Source organism: Hippoglossus stenolepis, chromosome 19 (genome assembly GCF_022539355.2).
Source record: "Hippoglossus stenolepis isolate QCI-W04-F060 chromosome 19, HSTE1.2, whole genome shotgun sequence".
NCBI lineage: Eukaryota > Metazoa > Chordata > Actinopteri > Pleuronectiformes > Pleuronectidae > Hippoglossus > Hippoglossus stenolepis.
Window position 1 is genome coordinate 5674470 of NC_061501.1, and position 21645 is coordinate 5696114.

The window sequence follows — 21645 nt, forward strand, 5'->3', positions numbered from 1 at the left end:
ACACACACACACACACACACACACACACACACACACACACACACACATGCTGTTGTGTCTCAGAGGACCTTTAACTTCAACCTTAACTATAGTAACAACTTGCCTAACCTTACGCCAAACCTAACCATAAAACCTATCTTCAAATTTAAAGTGTAATTATGAATGCTATGGGGACTGGCTTTTTGTCCACATAAGGAAAACAAGTATAATGTGATGGTATCAAAATATTTAGGTCCCCACAACATGAGGAAGCCCTGGACCACACACACACTCCCACACATTCACACACTGCCCTCTGCTGGAAGGTTGTAGAAGTGACCCAGTGCATTACCCCATATGAGAAGTCTCACACAAAACACCAAATTATGGACTTCCTGTTGGATTTAGGTCATGGATTTAAGAGCTTTGACCTGATATATCTGCACAGCAAATTGTTGTTGAAGTTTGATTCATGCTGCTGGATGTCAACATCTGCCATGCTGTGAGGTTTAGTCTTGTTTTAGGTTCATTTGCTCTAAATTGGTCTTGACAAGAAACATGCAACTTACTCTGATGTCAGTGGTCCATTTGAATTTTGTCTCACTGTCTCCATCCAGTGGCGTAAAGAACACGCTACAAGCCCAGAGACATTAAATGTGGATTTTAGGCTGTGATCGTCAAAGGTGAAATGTCTAGAACAATGAAATGGTATGTTTTACTTAAATACACATAATCTGAATATTAATAATCAGATGTGGGTGTCTGATGAAAATACAGCCAAACAGGTTTCAATTCAGGTCTTATTATAAAATGATCATGGGAAATAATGGTACATCAGTAACTTGTCAAAAGCAAATCTTAGCTTTTTTCTCAGACTGACGCTTAGAGAAGAGATCGTTAGGCCTGGGGTCCAAAAATGACTTTAAAATCAAGACATGTCAAAGTCTTTGTTTAGTTTGAATGATGTGATTCAAGCTGTTTGTCTGATGAATAATAAAGTCATGAGCAACATTTGTCCAGAGGATCAACCAGGGAAATATACTGGATGCAGAAGTCACTGATTTATGTACAGAGGGAAGAAGTAAGAGGATTACAACCAGACAAAAGCAGTGCTGGTGACAATCAGGATTTGTATGTATACGCCAATGTTTTCATTTCTGTTGTGTCATCTTGAATAGTGTACGGCATCTTGTGTTTACTCTTGAAAAAAACACATTGTGAGTTTCCAACTTAAATATCTGGCTTAAATAAATGAAAAAGAACACAATGTGTAGCTGGAAATCTAATTATTGTAACTGAAAAGTCTGAACACAACAGATATTGATCATAAATAATTAACTTTTCAATGTATTGATCTTATATTGTTAGTTCCAGCCAGGTCAGTTAACTCGGAGGTGAACAGTAGCTTAGCTTCCATCCAAACCTGCCACAAATTCTAAACATATTTTGAGAAAACATGCACAAGAACATGTAAATGATTTAATTTTACATCCATTACACTATGATGCAAATGTTAGAAGTTGCCTCTTTGTTGTTGTGAAACCAGTGAAGAGGAAGAGGACACATTGAGGTGATGTAATTCAGGGAAAACCAGTTAGACCTCAGTCGATAGAAAAGCATGTGGACAATGTGAAATCTGGGGTTTCTCTTTGTTTCATGAGAAGGTTACAGTCTCTTCATTGCTCCACACACATCTGATGTTTCTCGTGTCTCATCTCTTCAGTGGAGCTGAAGCGTCAATGGCGTTTCAGTTACATTCTGCATGCACATCATGATTTTGTCCTTTAAGTCTGCTCCTATTGCACTTATTAGGGCCCGAGCACCTCCGGTGGGAGGCCCTATTGTATTTCGAAGGATTTGTATTTCCCTTTTGGGGCTTTTTCAGGGCCTAGACATGCTCAAATTGTTACCAAAGTTTGCAGGGAATTCAAAACCCCAAAAAGTCATTGTATTCTGGAGTAATTGGAAATGGGTGTGGAAAAATGGCTCAACAGCGCCATCTAAGGAAAAGCCCCTCAGTTAGCTTTCACCGATCTTAACAAAAATCGTAGCCCAGGTGTATCATGACCAGACAAACAAAAAAGGTCGGAGGTGCAATTGGAAAAAAGCAACAGGAAGCCCGCCATTTTGACTTTAGTGGCCATATTGGCCATTTTCCACATTTTTACTTTGATGTACTTGTCCCAGGGCTTTCATCAGATCAACTTCATATGGAGATGCGTGACATCACAGCAAGATGGAGATGAAAACTAACTCGAATCTCAACTTTTTGTCACACCGTGTGACCGTGGTGTGGCGTCAAAGTTTGATTACACGCCATCAAAACACGAGGTTCTGTATCTCGGACATATTTGGTCCAATCCAGTCCAAACTAGACATGTAAGACAAGAGTCCCGGCCTGATGACATCTACACAGAAATCGTGACTTAAAATCACAGCGCCCCCTGGTGGCAACAGGAAATGTCTTGTTTTTTGCATGTCTTCCACTTGGATGTATTCCTCCGCATCCACTTACTGCAACCATATCAAACTGTGGCAAATGGGTCTCAAGACATTGATAATGTAAGCATAAGATTACTGTGACTGACTTTTCGTCAAACGCCATATTAGTGGCGTGGCGTCAAAGTTCATCAACTAGCCGTGACACACGAAATTGCTATAACTTCGGTGTGTGGGTGTATTAGCTTAAAAATATGTTCCAGTAAAAAACATACAGGAGTGAGAACTACCATTAAGGCAGTTTTAGTATTTCAGCAGGTGTTTATGTGTCATTTCGCTGAGCAGTGTTTCACTTCGCCCACCCTTGTGGTCTATTTGCGGGTGGCAACCGACATCAAGGTGCATTAGCGCCATCTACTGTTTAAATCACGATGGTTGACAAAGATTAAAAGAAAAGAAAAAGAAAATTCACATAAAAGAAAAGAAATCACTACAAAGGCATGAAGTTGATTGTGTGGCTTTATCCGAATTAGACATCAAAGCCGTGTGTGAGGTATATAGGCTGTGTGAGAGGTATATAGGCCGTGTGAGAGGTATATAGGCTGTGTGAGAGGTATATAGGCACACAGCTTCATCACTTCAGTCACATTAACCTTTTGTGAGGAGCACTTGGCTAAAATCTTTGCGTGATTACAGAGATTAACACTTTGTTCATAAAGATTTTAACATTTTGGCGAAACGGACATCAGCTTCCCTGGATCAAACCTAAGTAAGTTGAATTTTTTCCAGCTGACACTTGTTGAATTAAGCAGATTAAGTATGTTATTACAATGTTGTTACAATTTGAGCTTGATGGGAGTAAAACGTTGAGAAAAGATATTTTCATGTGTCATTAGTAGTTTTATCTTCTATATATTTTACTTAGTGTACAATGTGGGCATGATTTTGAATCGTGAACAATAAATATGTAGATATAGTGTTAGGAGTATAGTAATAGAAGAGAGAAATATTTATCGGCCTGTAATGAATCTTTGATTGAAGCAGTACTTTTAGTATTGGCTGATTTTCAAGATTAAAACGACTGAGGTTGATGAACTGGCTGTAAACATTTCTGCTACATACATGGGAACTGTCTGTTTGTGTGAGAGCATACGTGGCTTTGTGTCTAACTTCCTTCTTTTCTATTCTCCTGACAAGTCTGAAAAATCAACAGGAGAACTATTCTGTCACCATGTCTCAAAACAGTGAGTTAGAAATCACTGTAGGAGACCTGATCCCCTCCCCACTACACAGTACCAGGCACAGAAAGTCCTGGGCAGTGGCTACTATGGAGTGGTCATCCAATGCAGGAATGTGACCACCGATGAAACGGTGGCATTGAAAATGATCAAACGCATGGAAGACATTGACAGCGCCATGCAAGAGGAGGTCACCCTTCAAACCATGAAGGCGCTCCACTCAGAGAGGTTCAACATCGTCAGATTCGACGAGTCATTCACCTACAAGGGACATTACTGTCATGTGTTTGAGCACCTGGATATGGATCTGCAGAAATTCAAGCAGATCAGCCGGGTCAACACCTTCAGCTGAAGCAGATCCGCCCCATTCTACAGCAGGTTTGTTTTTAAACTCAAGCTCTTACACTGACTGCTTTGTAGGGTGAAGGGTAAACTTGGTCGCTAAAATGTGTCTGTTATAGTTGTTGTTGAGGAAATAACTCTGTAGCTCATGATTATTATTATGTTTTTCATGATTTCAGCTGGCTACATCCTTGGAATTTCTGAACAGCGCAGGGATCCTTCATGCAGATTTGAAGCCAGATAACATCATGTTGGTGGATCATGTCAGGAAGCCACTCAAAGTTAAAGTCATTGACTTTGGTTTAGCCTTCGATGATCCTGAGGAACAGATCGGTGATGTCATCCAGCCTGTGGGGTACAGGTAGGTAACTGACAGCACATCTGTATACCTGGGACAGCTGTGTTTGCTGTAATTAATTAGACAAGTCCTGTACGCTGGCATGTCAGGTTTATGTCTCAGAAACGGACAGTAACATATTGACAGTAACAAGGAGTTTAGTACATTTTAAAACCTCAGTAATATGTTTGTGTTTCTTATCCTAAGATCTCCTGAGGTTCTGTATAGAGAACCTTTCAGCGGGGCCATCGATGTATGGTCTCTCGGCTGTATTGCTGCTGAGCTGGCTATGGGCAGCCCACTGTTCCCAGGCTCTAATGAGAATGAATTGGTCAGTATCTGCACTTAAATCACAACAAACACGTACAGTTCTGCCGTGATGTTTGTGTATTTTTAAATCCACACACTTGATTATTATAGTGAGAGGGTTTCCAGTAGAAGTTCACTGATTTCTACTATTTTACTAATGAGACAAATCAGAGACACTTCATCCATATGTCTCAGTAATAGAAGTGCACCTGATGTACATGATCAACAATGTAAACTTGAAGTTAACTAACTCTCACAATGTTGTGTTTTCTCCACAGCTGAGGCAAGTTGCGTTTGCCATTAGAGATCCAGAGCATGAAGGAAACTTCCTACCTCATGCGTTCTGGCCAAGACGCTGGATGGAAGCCAGATTTATGGTAAGAAAGTAGTTTACAACCACTTAGCTGGCTCCACTAGCTCACTAATTATGGTGTCTTTCCTTCAGTCTGTGTTTCTTTCCCCTGTGCCATCCACTGCAAACTATCTCAATGAAACAATTCTTCATTTCAGTCAATAGTTTCAATTCTCGTTTGTGATCAACAGCCTGGATGAATTTATAACAGCACAACCTTTTCATAATCCAAACACGAGGACATGTAACAATGTTGGTTTTCCTCATCTTGTTAAAGGGGACTCATCCGCTCGGGGGAGAAGACGTCCAAGCAGAATACTGTGACCTGCAGTGCTTTTTGGACCTAATGACTCAGATGCTGATGATGAGTCAGTTCAGAAGAATTACCCCCAGAAATGCTCCAGCATCCATTTATCACGATGAGCCACCTTCAGGGTTCATTCAGAAACAGCCTCTAGTAAGTTTGTGCTTAGATGGTCTGTGTAAGTCTGTGCTGATAGACATGGGTAAAAAATATCTGAGATATAAGGTGATTAAGGTGTTTGGCTCAGCAGTTTCATTTGTCTTCCAGTGTGAAGTCATCTAAGGATCTGATGGACATCTGTCAGGATCCAAGCTCTGACGATGGAGGACATGGAGACCAGGTGATCCTTCAAATGTCCCTGAAGGAGGACGCCTCCAGCAGCACTGCCAGCCCAGCCAAGGAGCGCAGCCCTGCCAGCCCAGCCAAGGAGCGCAGCCCTGCCAGCCCAGCCAAGGAGCGCAGCCCTGCTGGGATGACAAATGAGAAGCATTCAAAAATGAATGCAAAGCGTTGCAACAGGTGAGTGTTTGAAATATCTTCCTGTCTTGATCATTTTATATTGTAGAAGAACAGTTCAACATTTTGGTAAATATTCTTGTTTTTTGCTCAGAGTTTAATGGGAAGAATGATAAAACTCTCATTAACTATGGATCTGCAGCCAAGTGCAGTTTAGAATGTGCATTTTTAGAAATGTCAAATCACTGCTTTAAGATCAAGAATTAAATTATTTTCTTATCCACATCACAGACCAGAAGTCTCCCGAGCACAGGTCAGAAGGAGTGAGCGACTGGCAGCCATTCAAAAAGGCACGAGTGGGCAAACGGGCCCAATCAGGATGAGGATGAGAAAGAGGCACAATCCCACAGGGATGGGAACCCCTCGACAAAGAAGACAAACATGAGCAGTAGGAAGAAGGCCAACCGGATCATTAAAGATCCCTATCACCCCAGCCATAAACTGTTCTGCCTGCTGCCGTCTGGCCGACGGTACCGCAGCATCCGGGCCCGCACCACCAGGCTCAGAGACAGTTTCATCCCCCAGGCCATGAGACTTTTAAACTCCTCCAATCTGTCATAACTCTGCACCTTAGCATATTTGCACTATTGCATATTTGCACTATTGCACACACTTGCACTATTGTTTTTCTTTTTTTCTTTAGGTGTATATATATATTTTAGATATGTATATTTTATTTTAAATTTTAAATTTTGATTGAGAATTGTTATAAGAGAGCCTGTGACCCAAGCATTTCATTGCAAGCGACTGCTTAGTATTGTCGTTGTGCATATGACAATAAACTCTTGAATCTTGAATCTTGAATCTTGAATTTGAAAAGAGACCGAACTGGACTGTCAAGATATTAATTTGTGTTTTATCTGCTCTTTTTAATCGATGACCAAAACCTTGCGCCACCTTAAGGAATGGGCGTGGCAAAATAACTGACTAGCGCCCCCTAAAGGACAGCCCCGGCACCACGATTGGCCGACATGTACAAAAATCGATGGGGACATGTGTCTTTTCATAACAAACAAATAAGTCTCTTGGATAGATATGCTAGACCAAACAGGAAGCCCGCCATTTTGACTTTAGTGGCCATTTTCCACATTTTTACTTCGAAGTACTTGTCCCAGGGCTTTCATCAGATCAACTTCATATGGAGATGCGTGACATCACAGCAAGATGGAGATGAAAACTAACTCGAATCTCAACTTTTTGTCACACCGTGTGACCGTGGTGTAGCGTCAAAGTTTGATTACACGCCATCAAAACACGAGGTTCTGTATCTCGGACATATTTGGTCCAATCCAGTCCAAACTAGACATGTAAGACAAGAGTCCCGGCCTGATGACATCTACACAGAAATCGTGACTTAAAATCACAGCGCCCCCTGGTGGCAACAGGAAATGTCTTGTTTTTTGCATGTCTTCCACTTGGATGTATTCCTCCGCATCCACTTACTGCAACCATATCAAACTGTGGCAAATGGGTCTCAAGACATTGATAATGTAGGCATAAGATTACTGTGACTTTTCGTCAAACGCCATATTAGTGGCGTGGGGTCAAAGTTCATCAACTCGCCGTGACACACGAAATTGCTATAACTTCGGTGTGTGGGTGTATTAGCTTAAAAAATATGTTCCAGTAAAAAACATACAGGAATGAGAACTACCATTAAGGCAGTTTTAGTATTTCAGCAGGTGTTTATGTGTCATTTCGCTGAGCAGTGTTTCACTTCGCCCACCCTTGTGGTCAATTTGCGGGTGGCAACCGACATCAAGGTGCATTAGCGCCATCTACTGTTTAAATCACGATGGTTGACAAAGATTAAAAGAAAAGAAAAAGAAAATTCACATAAAAGAAAAGAAATCACTACAAAGGCATGAAGTTGATTGTGTGGCTTTATCCGAATTAGACATCAAAGCCGTGTGTGAGGTATATAGGCTGTGTGAGAGGTATATAGGCTGTGTGAGAGGTATATAGGCTGATGAGAGGTATAGGACACAGCTTCATCACTTCAGTCACATTAACCTTTTGTGAGGAGCACTTGGCTAAAATCTTTGCGTGATTACAGAGATTAACACTTTGTTCATAAAGATTTTAACATTTTGGCGAAACGGACATCAGCTTCCCTGGATCAAACCTAAGTAAATTGAATTTTTTCCAGCTGACACTTGTTGAATTAAGCAGATTAAGTATGTTATTACAATGTTGTTACAATTTGAGCTTGATGGGAGTAAAACGTTGAGAAAAGATATTTTCATGTGTCATTAGTAGTTTTATCTTCTATATATTTTACTTAGTGTACAATGTGGGCATGATTTTGAATCGTGAACAATAAATATGTAGATATAGTGTTAGGAGTATAGTAATAGAAGAGAGAAATATTTATCGGCCTGTAATGAATCTTTGATTGAAGAAGTACTTTTAGTATTGGCTGATTTTCAAGATTAAAACGACTGAGGTTGATGAACTGGCTGTAAACATTTCTGCTACATACATGGGAACTGTCTGTTTGTGTGAGAGCATACGTGGCTTTGTGTCTAACTTCTTCTTCTTTTCTATTCTCCTGACAAGTCTGAAAAATCAACAGGAGAACTATTCTGTCACCATGTCTCAAAACAGTGAGTTAGAAATCACTGTAGGAGACCTGATCCCCTCCCCACTACACAGTATCAGGCACAGAAAGTCCTGGGCAGTGGCTACTATGGAGTGGTCATCCAATGCAGGAATGTGACCACCGATGAAACGGTGGCATTAAAAATGATCAAACGCATGGAAGACATTGACAGCGCCATGCAAGAGGAGGTCACCCTTCAAACCATGAAGGCGCTCCACTCAGAGAGGTTCAACATCGTCAGATTCGACGAGTCATTCACCTACAAGGGACATTACTGTCATGTGTTTGAGCACCTGGATATGGATCTGCAGAAATTCAAGCAGATCAGCCCGGGTCAACACCTTCAGCTGAAGCAGATCCGCCCCATTCTGCAGCAGGTTTGTTTTTTAAACTCAAGCTCTTACACTAACTGCTTTGTAGGGTGAAGGGTAAACTTGGTCGCTAAAATGTGTCTGTTATAGTTGTTGTTGAGGAAATAACTCTGTAGCTCATGATTATTATTATGTTTTTCATGATTTCAGCTGGCTACATCCTTGGAATTTCTGAACAGCGCAGGGATCATTCATGCCGATTTGAAGCCAGATAACATCATGTTGGTGGACCATGTCAGGAAGCCACTCAGAGTTAAAGTCATTGACTTTGGTTTAGCCTTGATGATCCTGAGGAACAGATCGGTGATGTCATCCAGCCTGTGGGGTACAGGTAGGTAACTGACAGCACATCTGTATACCTGGGACAGCTGTGTTTGCTGTAATTAATTAGACAAGTCCTGTACGCTGGCATGTCAGGTTCATGTCTCAGAAACGGACAGTAACATATTGACAGTAACAAGGAGTTTAGTACATTTTAAAACCTCAGTAATAAGTTTGTGTTTCTTATCCTAAGATCTCCTGAGGTTCTGTATAGAGAACCTTTCAGCGGGGCCATCGATGTATGGTCTCTCGGCTGTATTGCTGCTGAGCTGTTTATGGGCAGACCACTGTTCCCAGGCTCTAATGAGAATGAATTGGTCAGTATCTGCACTTAAATCACAACAAACACGTACAGTTCTGCCGTGATGTTTGTGTATTTTTAAATCCACACACTTGATTATTATAGTGAGTGGGTTTCCAGTAGAAGTTCACTGATTTCTACTATTTTACTAATGAGTCAAATCAGAGACACTTCATCCATATGTCTCAGTAATAGAAGTGCACCTGATGTACATGATCAACAATGTAAACTTGAAGTTAACTAACTCTCACAATGTTGTGTTTTCTCCACAGCTGAGGCAAGTTGCGTTTGCCATTAGAGATCCAGAGCATGAAGGAAACTTCCTACCTCATGCGTTCTGGCCAAGACGCTGGATGGAAGCCAGATTTATGGTAAGAAAGTAGTTTACAACCACTTAGCTGGCTCCACTAGCTCACTAATTATGGTGTCTTTCCTTCAGTCTGTGTTTCTTTCCCCTGTGCCATCCACTGCAAACTATCACAATGAAACAATTCTTCATTTCAGTCAATAGTTTCAATTCTCGTTTGTGATCAACAGCCTGGATGAATTTATAACAGCACAACGTTTTCATAATCCAAACACGAGGACATGTAACAATGTTGGTTTTCCTCATCTTGTTAAAGGGGACTCATCCGCTCGGGGGAGAAGACGTCCAAGCAGAATACTGTGACCTGCAGTGCTTTTTGGACCTAATGACTCAGATGCTGATGATGAGTCAGTTCAGAAGAATTACCCCAGCAGAATGCTCCAGCATCCATTTATCACGATGAGCCACCTTCAGGGTTCATTCAGAAACAGCCTCTAGTAAGTTTGTGCTTAGATGGTCTGTGTAAGTCTGTGCTGATAGACATGGGTAAAAATATCTGAGATATAAGGTGATTAAGGTGTTTGGCTCAGCAGTTTCATTTGTCTTCCAGTGTGAAGTCATCTAAGGATCTGATGGACATCTGTCAGGATCCAAGCTCTGACGATGGAGGACATGGAGACCAGGTGATCCTTCAAATGTCCCTGAAGGAGGACGCCTCCAGCAGCACTGCCAGCCCAGCCAAGGAGCGCAGCCCTGCCAGCCCAGCCAAGGAGCGCAGCCCTGCCAGCCCAGCCAAGGAGCGCAGCCCTGCCAGCCCAGCCAAGGAGCGCAGCCCTGCTGGGATGACAAATGAGAAGCATTCAAAAATGAATGCAAAGCGTGGCACCATGTGAGTGTTTGAAATATCTTCCTGTCTTGATCATTTTATATTGTAGAAGAACAGTTCAACATTTTGGTAAATATTCTTGTTTTTTGCTCAGAGTTTAATGGGAAGAATGATAAAACTCTCATTAACTATGGATCTGCAGCCAAGTGCAGTTTAGAATGTGCATTTTTAGAAATGTCAAATCACTGCTTTAAGATCAAGAATTAAATTATTTTCTTATCCACATCACAGACCAGAAGTCTCCCGAGCACAGGTCAGAAGGAGTGAGCGACTGGCAGCCATTCAAAAAGGCACGAGTGGGCAAACGGGCCCAATCAGGATGAGGATGAGAAAGAGGCACAATCCCACAGGGATGGGAACCCCTCGACAAAGAAGACAAACATGAGCAGTAGGAAGAAGGCCAACCGGATCATTAAAGATCCCTATCACCCCAGCCATAAACTGTTCTGCCTGCTGCCGTCTGGCCGACGGTACCGCAGCATCCGGGCCCGCACCACCAGGCTCAGAGACAGTTTCATCCCCCAGGCCATGAGACTTTTAAACTCCTCCAATCTGTCATAACTCTGCACCTTAGCATATTTGCACTATTGCATATTTGCACTATTGCACACACTTGCACTATTGTTTTTCTTTTTTTCTTTAGGTGTATATATATATTTTAGATATGTATATTTTATTTTAAATTTTAAATTTTGATTGAGAATTGTTATAAGAGAGCCTGTGACCCAAGCATTTCATTGCAAGCGACTGCTTAATGTTATCGTTGTGCATATGACAATAAACTCTTGAATCTTGAATCTTGAATCTTGAATCTTGAATAAGGAGACCGAACTGGACTGTCAAGATATTAATTTGTGTTTTATCTGCTCTTTTTAATCGATGACCAAAACCTTGCGCCACCTTAAGGAATGGGCGTGGCAAAATAACTGACTAGCGCCCCCTAAAGGACAGCCCCGGCACCACGATTGGCCGACATGTACAAAAATCGATGGGGACATGTGTCTTTTCATAACAAACAAATAAGTCTCTTGGATAGATATGCTAGACCAAACAGGAAGCCCGCCATTTTGACTTTAGTGGCCATTTTCCACATTTTTACTTTGAAGTACTTGTCCCAGGGCTTTCATCAGATCAACTTCAAATTGAGATGAGTGTCATCTAAACAAGATGGAGATAAAAACTAACTCGAATCTCAACTTTTTGTCACACCGTGTGACCGTGGTGTGGCGTCAAAGTTTGATTACACGCCATCAAAACACGAGGTTCTGTATCTCGGACATATTTGGTCCAATCCAGTCCAAACTAGACATGTAAGACAAGAGTCCCGGCCTGATGACATCTACACAGAAATCGTGACTTAACATCACAGCGCCCCCTGGTGGCAACAGGAAATGTCTTGTTTTTTGCATGTCTTCCACTTGGATGTATTCCTCCGCATCCACTTACTGCAACCATATCAAACTGTGGCAAATGGGTCTCAAGACATTGATAATGTAGGCATAAGATTACTGTGACTTTTCGTCAAACGCCATATTAGTGGCGTGGCGTCAAAGTTCATCAACTCGCCGTGACACACGAAATTGCTATAACTTCGGTGTGTGGGTGTATTAGCTTAAACAATATGTTCCAGTAAAAAACATACAGGAGTGAGAACTACCATTAAGGCAGTTTTAGTATTTCAGCAGGTGTTTATGTGTCATTTCGCTGAGCAGTGTTTCACTTCGCCCACCCTTGTGGTCTATTTGCGGGTGGCAACCGACATCAAGGTGCATTAGCGCCATCTACTGTTTAAATCACGATGGTTGACAAAGATTAAAAGAAAAGAAAAAGAAAATTCACATAAAAGAAAAGAAATCACTACAAAGGCATGAAGTTGATTGTGTGGCTTTATCCGAATTAGACATCAAAGCCGTGTGTGAGGTATATAGGCTGTGTGAGAAGGCTGTGAGAGGATATAGGCTGTGTGAGATATAGGCTGTGTGAGAGGTATATAGGCTGTGTGAGAGGTATATAGGCACACAGCTTCATCACTTCAGTCACATTAACCTATTGTGAGGAGCACTTGGCTAAAATCTTTGCGTGATTACAGAGATTAACACTTTGTTTATAAAGATTTTAACATTTTGCCGAAACGGACATCAGCTTCCCTGGATCAAACCTAAGTAAGTTGAATTTTTTCCAGCTGACACTTGTTGAATTAAGCAGATTAAGTATGTTATTACAATGTTGTTACAATTTGAGCTTGATGGGAGTAAAACGTTGAGAAAAGATATTTTCATGTGTCATTAGTAGTTTTATCTTCTATATATTTTACTTAGTGTACAATGTGGGCATGATTTTGAATCGTGAACAATAAATATGTAGATATAGTGTTAGGAGTATAGTAATAGAAGAGAGAAATATTTATCGGCCTGTAATGAATCTTTGATTGAAGAAGTACTTTTAGTATTGGCTGATTTTCAAGATTAAAACGACTGAGGTTGATGAACTGGCTGTAAACATTTCTGCTACATACATGGGAACTGTCTGTTTGTGTGAGAGCATACGTGGCTTTGTGTCTAACTTCCTTCTTTTCTATTCTCCTGACAAGTCTGAAAAATCAACAGGAGAACTATTCTGTCACCATGTCTCAAAACAGTGAGTTAGAAATCACTGTAGGAGACCTGATCCCCTCCCCCACTACACAGTATCAGGCACAGAAAGTCCTGGGCAGTGGCTACTATGGAGTGGTCATCCAATGCAGGAATGTGACCACCGATGAAACGGTGGCATTGAAAATGATCAAACGCATGGAAGACATTGACAGCGCCATGCAAGAGGAGGTCACCCTTCAAACCATGAAGGCGCTCCACTCAGAGAGGTTCAACATTGTCAGATTCGACGAGTCATTCACCTACAAGGGACATTACTGTCATGTGTTTGAGCACCTGGATATGGATCTGCAGAAATTCAAGCAGATCAGCCCGGGTCAACACCTTCAGCTGAAGCAGATCCGCCCCATTCTACAGCAGGTTTGTTTTTTAAACTCAAGCTCTTACACTGACTGCTTTGTAGGGTGAAGGGTAAACTTGGTCGCTAAAATGTGTCTGTTATAGTTGTTGTTGAGGAAATAACTCTGTAGCTCATGATTATTATTATGTTTTTCATGATTTCAGCTGGCTACATCCTTGGAATTTCTGAACAGCGCAGGGATCATTCATGCCGATTTGAAGCCAGATAACATCATGTTGGTGGACCATGTCAGGAAGCCACTCAAAGTTAAAGTCATTGACTTTGGTTTAGCCTTCGATGATCCTGAGGAACAGACCGGTGATGTCATCCAGCCTGTGGGGTACAGGTAGGTAACTGACAGCACATCTGTATACCTGGGACAGCTGTGTTTGCTGTAATTAATTAGACAAGTCCTGTACGCTGGCATGTCAGGTTTATGTCTCAGAAACGGACAGTAACATATTGACAGTAACAAGGAGTTTAGTACATTTTAAAACCTCAGTAATAAGTTTGTGTTTCTTATCCTAAGATCTCCTGAGGTTCTGTATAGAGAACCTTTCAGCGGGGCCATCGATGTATGGTCTCTCGGCTGTATTGCTGCTGAGCTGTTTATGGGCAGACCACTGTTCCCAGGCTCTAATGAGAATGAATTGGTCAGTATCTGCACTTAAATCACAACAAACACGTACAGTTCTGCCGTGATGTTTGTGTATTTTTAAATCCACACACTTGATTATTATAGTGAGTGGGTTTCCAGTAGAAGTTCACTGATTTCTACTATTTTACTAATGAGTCAAATCAGAGACACTTCATCCATATGTCTCAGTAATAGAAGTGCACCTGATGTACATGATCAACAATGTAAACTTGAAGTTAACTAACTCTCACAATGTTGTGTTTTCTCCACAGCTGAGGCAAGTTGCGTTTGCCATTAGAGATCCAGAGCATGAAGGAAACTTCCTACCTCATGCGTTCTGGCCAAGACGCTGGATGGAAGCCAGATTTATGGTAAGAAAGTAGTTTACAACCACTTAGCTGGCTCCACTAGCTCACTAATTATGGTGTCTTTCCTTCAGTCTGTGTTTCTTTCCCCTGTGCCATCCACTGCAAACTATCACAATGAAACAATTCTTCATTTCAGTCAATAGTTTCAATTCTCGTTTGTGATCAACAGCCTGGATGAATTTATAACAGCACAACGTTTTCATAATCCAAACACGAGGACATGTAACAATGTTGGTTTTCCTCATCTTGTTAAAGGGGACTCATCCGCTCGGGGGAGAAGACGTCCAAGCAGAATACTGTGACCTGCAGTGCTTTTTGGACCTAATGACTCAGATGCTGATGATGAGTCAGCATAGAAGAATTACCCCCAGCAGAATTCTGCAGCATCCTTTCATCACGATGAGCCACCTTCAGGGTTCATTCAGAAACAGCCTCTAGTAAGTTTGTGCTTAGATGGTCTGTGTAAGTCTGTGCTGATAGACATGGGTAAAAAATATCTGAGATATAAGGTGATTAAGGTGTTTGGCTCAGCAGTTTCATTTGTCTTCCAGTGTGAAGTCATCTAAGGATCTGATGGACATCTGTCAGGATCCAAGCTCTGACGATGGAGGACATGGAGACCAGGTGGTCCTTCAAATGTCCCTGAAGGAGGACGCCTCCAGCAGCACTGCCAGCCCAGCCAAGGAGCGCAGCCCTGCCAGCCCAGCCAAGGAGCGCAGCCCTGCTGAGATGAAAGATGAGAAGCATTCAAAAATGAATGCAAAGCGTGGCAACAGGTGAGTGTTTGAAATATCTTCCTGTCTTGATCATTTTATATTGTAGAAGAACAGTTCAACATTTTGGTAAATATTCTTGTTTTTTGCTCAGAGTTTAATGGGAAGAATGATAAAACTCTCATTAACTATGGATCTGCAGCCAAGTGCAGTTTAGAATATGCATTTTTAGAAATGTCAAATCACTGCTTTAAGATCAAGAATTCAATTATTTTCTTATCCACATCACAGACCAGAAGTCTCCCGAGCACAGGTCAGAAGGAGTGAGCGACTGGCAGCCATTCAAAAAGGCACGAGTGGGCAAACGGGCCCAATCAGGATGAGGATGAGAAAGAGGCACGATCCCACAGGGATGGGAACCCCTCGACAAAGAAGACAAACATGAGCAGTAGGAAGAAGGCCAACCGGATCATTAAAGATCCCTATCACCCCAGCCATAAACTGTTCTGCCTGCTGCCGTCTGGCCGACGGTACCGCAGCATCCGGGCCCGCACCACCAGGCTCAGAGACAGTTTCATCCCCCAGGCCATGAGACTTTTAAACTCCTCCAATCTGTCATAACTCTGCACCTTAGCATATTTGCACTATTGCATATTTGCACTATTGCACACACTTGCACTATTGTTTTTCTTTTTTTCTTTAGGTGTATATATATATTTTAGATATGTATATTTTATTTTAAATTTTAAATTTTGATTGAGAATTGTTATAAGAGAGCCTGTGACCCAAGCATTTCATTGCAAGCGACTGCTTAATGTTATCGTTGTGCATATGACAATAAACTCTTGAATCTTGAATCTTGAATAAGGAGACCGAACTGGACTGTCAAGATATTAATTTGTGTTTTATCTGCTCTTTTTAATCGATGACCAAAACCTTGCGCCACCTTAAGGAATGGGCGTGGCAAAATAACTGACTAGCGCCCCCTAAAGGACAGCCCCGGCACCACGATTGGCCGACATGTACAAAAATCGATGGGGACATGTGTCTTTTCATAACAAACAAATAAGTCTCTTGGATAGATATGCTAGACCAAACAGGAAGCCCGCCATTTTGACTTTAGTGGCCATTTTCCACATTTTTACTTTGAAGTACTTGTCCCAGGGCTTTCATCAGATCAACTTCAAATTGAGATGAGTGTCATCTAAACAAGATGGAGATAAAAACTAACTCAAAGATTGATTTTTCGTCACATGGTGTGACCGTGGCGTTGCCTCAAAGTTTGATTACACGCCATTAAAACACGAGGTTCTGTATCTCAGATATATTTGGTCCAATCGAGTCAAAACTAGACATGTAAGACAAGAGTCCCGGCCTGATGACATGTTTCATACTTTGATGAACTGCTCCTGGCTGCTTTACAATATACAGCTCAAATGAGCTCAGTCAAGTCATTGGACCATGGTCAGAATCGTGACATTTCCTCAAACCGTGTAAACATTGAGCTGCGGCAGGAGAGCGATGTTGTCATAACTACAGTGTGCATTGTCCTATCACTGCCAATCTTCTGTCTCATGATCAGAGATCAAGCCTGGACAGCTCTATGTGTCAATATTTCCTCAGTGTCATAGCGCCACCTACTGATTCACCATGAAACAGGAAGTACTTTGTGAATCCACTCTGCATTATCCTACCGGACCCCAAATGCTGACCTATAATCACAATCCAGACCTGCACAGCTCCATATATTAATATTAGTGCAGGGTCATAGCGCCACCTACTGATCAGTGTGATAATTAAGTTGTTGTAACATTGTCCAATTGACACAAAATTGCTCACGCTACATCAGAGCCCCTACTTCAACAGATATATTAGTATGTATTTAATAATAGTGATGGCGCCACCTACTGGCAACAGGAAGTAAGCTTTGTTTTACAACTATCATTCGATTTACATACAATTTTCACAGTGTGATGTGCTATTTGATAGCGTGGACCGTAATGAGCAATTAGCAGGCAAGGATCGACATCACGTGACGGACACAGGAAGTGAAGCGTTTGTCCTTGGCGCAGTGCGCAAAACGCATGCAACGTGGAGACGTGCGCTTGTTCAATGATCGCTCTCTCCACCAACCGCAACAGGCTTCAAACTGCCTGTGCTCGGGCCCGTTAGTGCTACAACGTAGCCCTAGTTCACTTTTGTTCCAGCTTTTCCACCTGAGTTATGTGTAGGTTTCATGTGTTATGATCATTCTGAAATATTTGTGTCAAAAATAACATTTATGCATTGTTGTGTTTAAACCGATCACAAATGATAACTTCTCCATTCTCCAATCTCCTATAGTTCTGGGAAAGGGGATTGCTTCCTTTACATTAGAGCCTTCTTCCCCTCTGGCATTTACAGAAACCATAAGGTTTCACTCCTAAGGGCTGCTGAGAACACATCTTTGCAGCCAAATGGAAACTCGAGGAGAGCCTGTTCATTTTCTATTCTATCTACGCTCATCACCTAACATGAAAGCTCTGTCTCTCTCAAATTAGGTCATCTGGGCACAGAGACAAGGCGATAAACTAATGACAGAGAAAGTCTCATGGTTTAGTGGTAAAGTTGGTTCATATTCATGCAGCAACAACATAATGCACACAAGATGATGTGATTATAGCTTCCTGTGGGTATCAATTACAGCATGTACAGCAAATTAAGTGACAGATTGAATTTCCAAGCTTCCAGTATAAGTAGAAACTCAGAAAAGCCATAGAAAAACAAATATTATATATCATGTATCGAGGTGCAAACAGCCTAGAGAGAGCTCCATCTGCTGGCACGTTGTCATCAGTGTTGTTTTCTCATCTTGATACCTGTACAGTAAATACACCTGTGTATTTAAAGACTCTCACAGGAAACGCAGCCTTTGACTCTGCCTGTTACACTCTGTTTATTTCTGGAAGATGTGAGAGGAATGATGTTCAGTGTGAAGAGAAGTGCTTTTAAAAGAAAAACATACATGTATGTATATGTACATATCATAGACTGTAATTATCATCAACTGTATATAAAGATGACATGACAGCTCCCAAAAAGTGAAGCCAAAGCGACTCAATCCTAGTGGATAGGACATGGACCAAAGTAAAACACACATGTCAAATAACATTTTCTCAATGATGTTTTCTGTCATTTTAGGAATCTCAGTGAAGTTTGTTTTCTTCCTTTTCCTGGTAAGTTTAGTTTTATTGTGTTATTTGATGCTATAAAATAGGGTGAAATGTCATGATTGACAGCTGAGACTGCCTCACGATTGGTCGAGCGCATGTATCGGTTCCATCCCCTGATCACTACTGGACAGACTCTGGCTCCAAATGCGCAAGATGGCAGCGTTCACATCCGGGATATTTTGGCTTCATTCCTCGATAGTTGGAGGAAGTGGAGACACGTTGTCACTTGCAATCATGAGTGTTGTCCTCATAGAAGAGGGTCCAGGGATGCACATCAGACTAAGGGCTTGTGAGGAGATCAAGTTGGTTCTGTGCCATAAATTTGGAAGAAGTAATTGTTAGAGAAAATAATATTAAACATTGAGTAAACCTTCCACTGAAGCAGGCATTTCAAGTGACCTTTACTGCAGCCAGCCACCAGGTGTCGTCCGTCTTTACATACAGCCTAAGGTACACTTCTCTACTTTTCACTCAGATTGATAAATCAATATGGAAAAAATGTGTATTATATTTCAAACATGTGCCAAATAGAAATGTGTTGACCAATGATTAATGAGATAGATATGGTCAGCGATATGTATTAAAAGCTAATATATGCATGTTATATCAGCAACTGAAATACCAGTGCACAATCTGTTAATACATTTCCAGGCGTTAATGAAACCTATGAGTCCGACTGTAACCGCTCGCTCCCAACAGAGGTCACTCATGACACCATTTCATATCCCCGCGCCTCGCTCTCTGTCAAATTACATTTCCTGCTCGTAATTTTACACCACAAACCTTATCCCTTATTTCATTGCTCTGTTGCTACTCATGTCCCAGGGGAAATCATCCCAGTTTGAGCTGGTTCGTGCAATAGGCTCACATTGATTGTTTGTTTATTGGCTGGAGGTTGTCATTCAGATCGGCGCTTTTTTTGTTGGAATAAGGTTTTAGCAGCCGGCCGTGTCCTTAAGGGACGGAGCTCAATCTTTATCCGTCCCAGGAGGAGAAGCCTCACAGAGGTGCCACATGGAGCAAGTTAATGTCCATAAAAAAGTGACACACACATTAACGGTATAGATAGGACATAATTATGGTATATGGCAGAAAATATATTTACTTAGAGTGGCCATTTCCAGAGTATATTGTATATTACTGCCTGCAAGTGCAGTATAAATATTTTTGCACACTTTTTTAGACAATATAATAAACTGAGAGATAGAACAGCGGTTCATTGGTGTAGCACTGTCCCCTCACAGCAAAACGATTCTGGGTTCGAACCAGACAGCCCGATGGGACTGTGGAGTTTGTATGTTCTCTCCGTGTGGGTTTTTCTTCAGGCTCGCCAGGTTCCTTACACAGTACAAAGACTTAGCATAGGTCAACTGTAGACTCTGAATTGCCTGTAATAGATGTGGATGTGGTCTGTCTCTGTACGGCGGCCCTGAAGTGCAAATCACAACAGCAAATCACAAAACACAATGGCAAATACAAAAACATAAGAGCAGATACAATAAAATAACAAACACGAAAACAAATTACAGTGTTTTCTTATTCGCAGTGGTGATTTGTACCTCAGGGCCACCGTAGCCCTGCGATACACTGACGACCTGTTTAGGGTGTACCCGGCCTGTTGCCTGATGTTGGCTGGGATTGGCCCCGGCCCCCCTAAGACCCTTAAAGGGTAATAGGATGGATTGTTCGATGGATGGATACTAAACTGACCTCACCTTTTGAAAACACCCTGAAAGGTGTGTAGTTAATGTCCATTGAACTGCAATAAAGTGAAAAAACTGTATTCAACTTTTGATGTGCAAGGACATTCTTTAATTAACCTTGATGTTGGATTATATATTGATACAATTGTTCATTCATAAATAATAACACACATTTGTAAATGTTTTATATATATATGATTCAACACACATATAACGTCTCTTCACCTTTACAATCGGATTTGTCCTGGTAGCTTCCTGCTGAGTCCTCAACATATATATTAATAAAACCATGTTACATTTATTTGCTTTATTGTTGCTATATCAAATCTCTGTGGCTCTCTCTGCCAGTGGCCACATGTGTATATAAGTCGGCAGTGGACGAACATTATGATTAATATTGTGTAAAAAGTGAGGAGACACCAATAATATCCTCCATGAACAGAATATTATTGTGCTGCTCATGCATGTCTGGTGACGCGATGCTTCATTTACCTGATACACGAGGCACAATAAAATATCAGACTTGACGGCACACGCTATTTTACTGATGATTTTACACAATACACGTGTATTTAACAATGCTCGTTACGAATACACGTTATGTAAGTTTTATTTCTTTTTATTTCTTTTTATTGTGAGCCGGTGGATTAAACTGAACAACTACTTCTTCTGGGGGTTAATGGAGGTCAGAGTTGGCGACAGGAACACATATTTTAAGCAGCAAATCACAAAGAAGATTAAAAAAAAACAAAAAAAACTGAGAAGCGTAACAAAAAGAATACAAAGAGATGGTTTATAATGTCAGGTAATAGTATAAAGGTTGTGAACTGATTTCTTTTCCCGCTCTGATTGCCACATGGGAACAAATCAGCGAGTCTGCCGAACTGATTTCGGGGGGCTTCAGGTTGCTGATTAATGAAATGTGGGAGGACAAAAAAGACGACTGCATGCGGGCGGCGCCACAGCCTATACCCACAATCCCCCACTGCTTTTTCTGATTGGGCTAATCACCCCATTGTCCCTCAACACTTTTGAGTCTGAGTTTTTTTTTTTCAACAGTGAGAAGAAAAGACTGACGGAAGGAATCACATAGGAAAGTGCATTTACTTCTTATCCCCCCTCCGCGCCATTTTCCCCCTTTTCTCCCATATCAAATCTTGCACCATTACCTCCAGTTTTTTTTTTTCTTCCGTAACGCCTCATGTGTCATCCATCTAGCTCACTTTAATGGCAACCTCATAATTATTTAGATGATTATGTGTTGCAAGCCATTTAGCATGCTCAATGGCACATGTTTAATTTATTTGCCGCTGCAGCTTCTCGTAGAGGAACAGAGGGAAGAGTTGAAGATGGGTGCTGGTGGTGTTACTGCTGCTGCCGCGGCCGTGCTGCTGCTGGCGAAGCAAGTCAGTGGCAA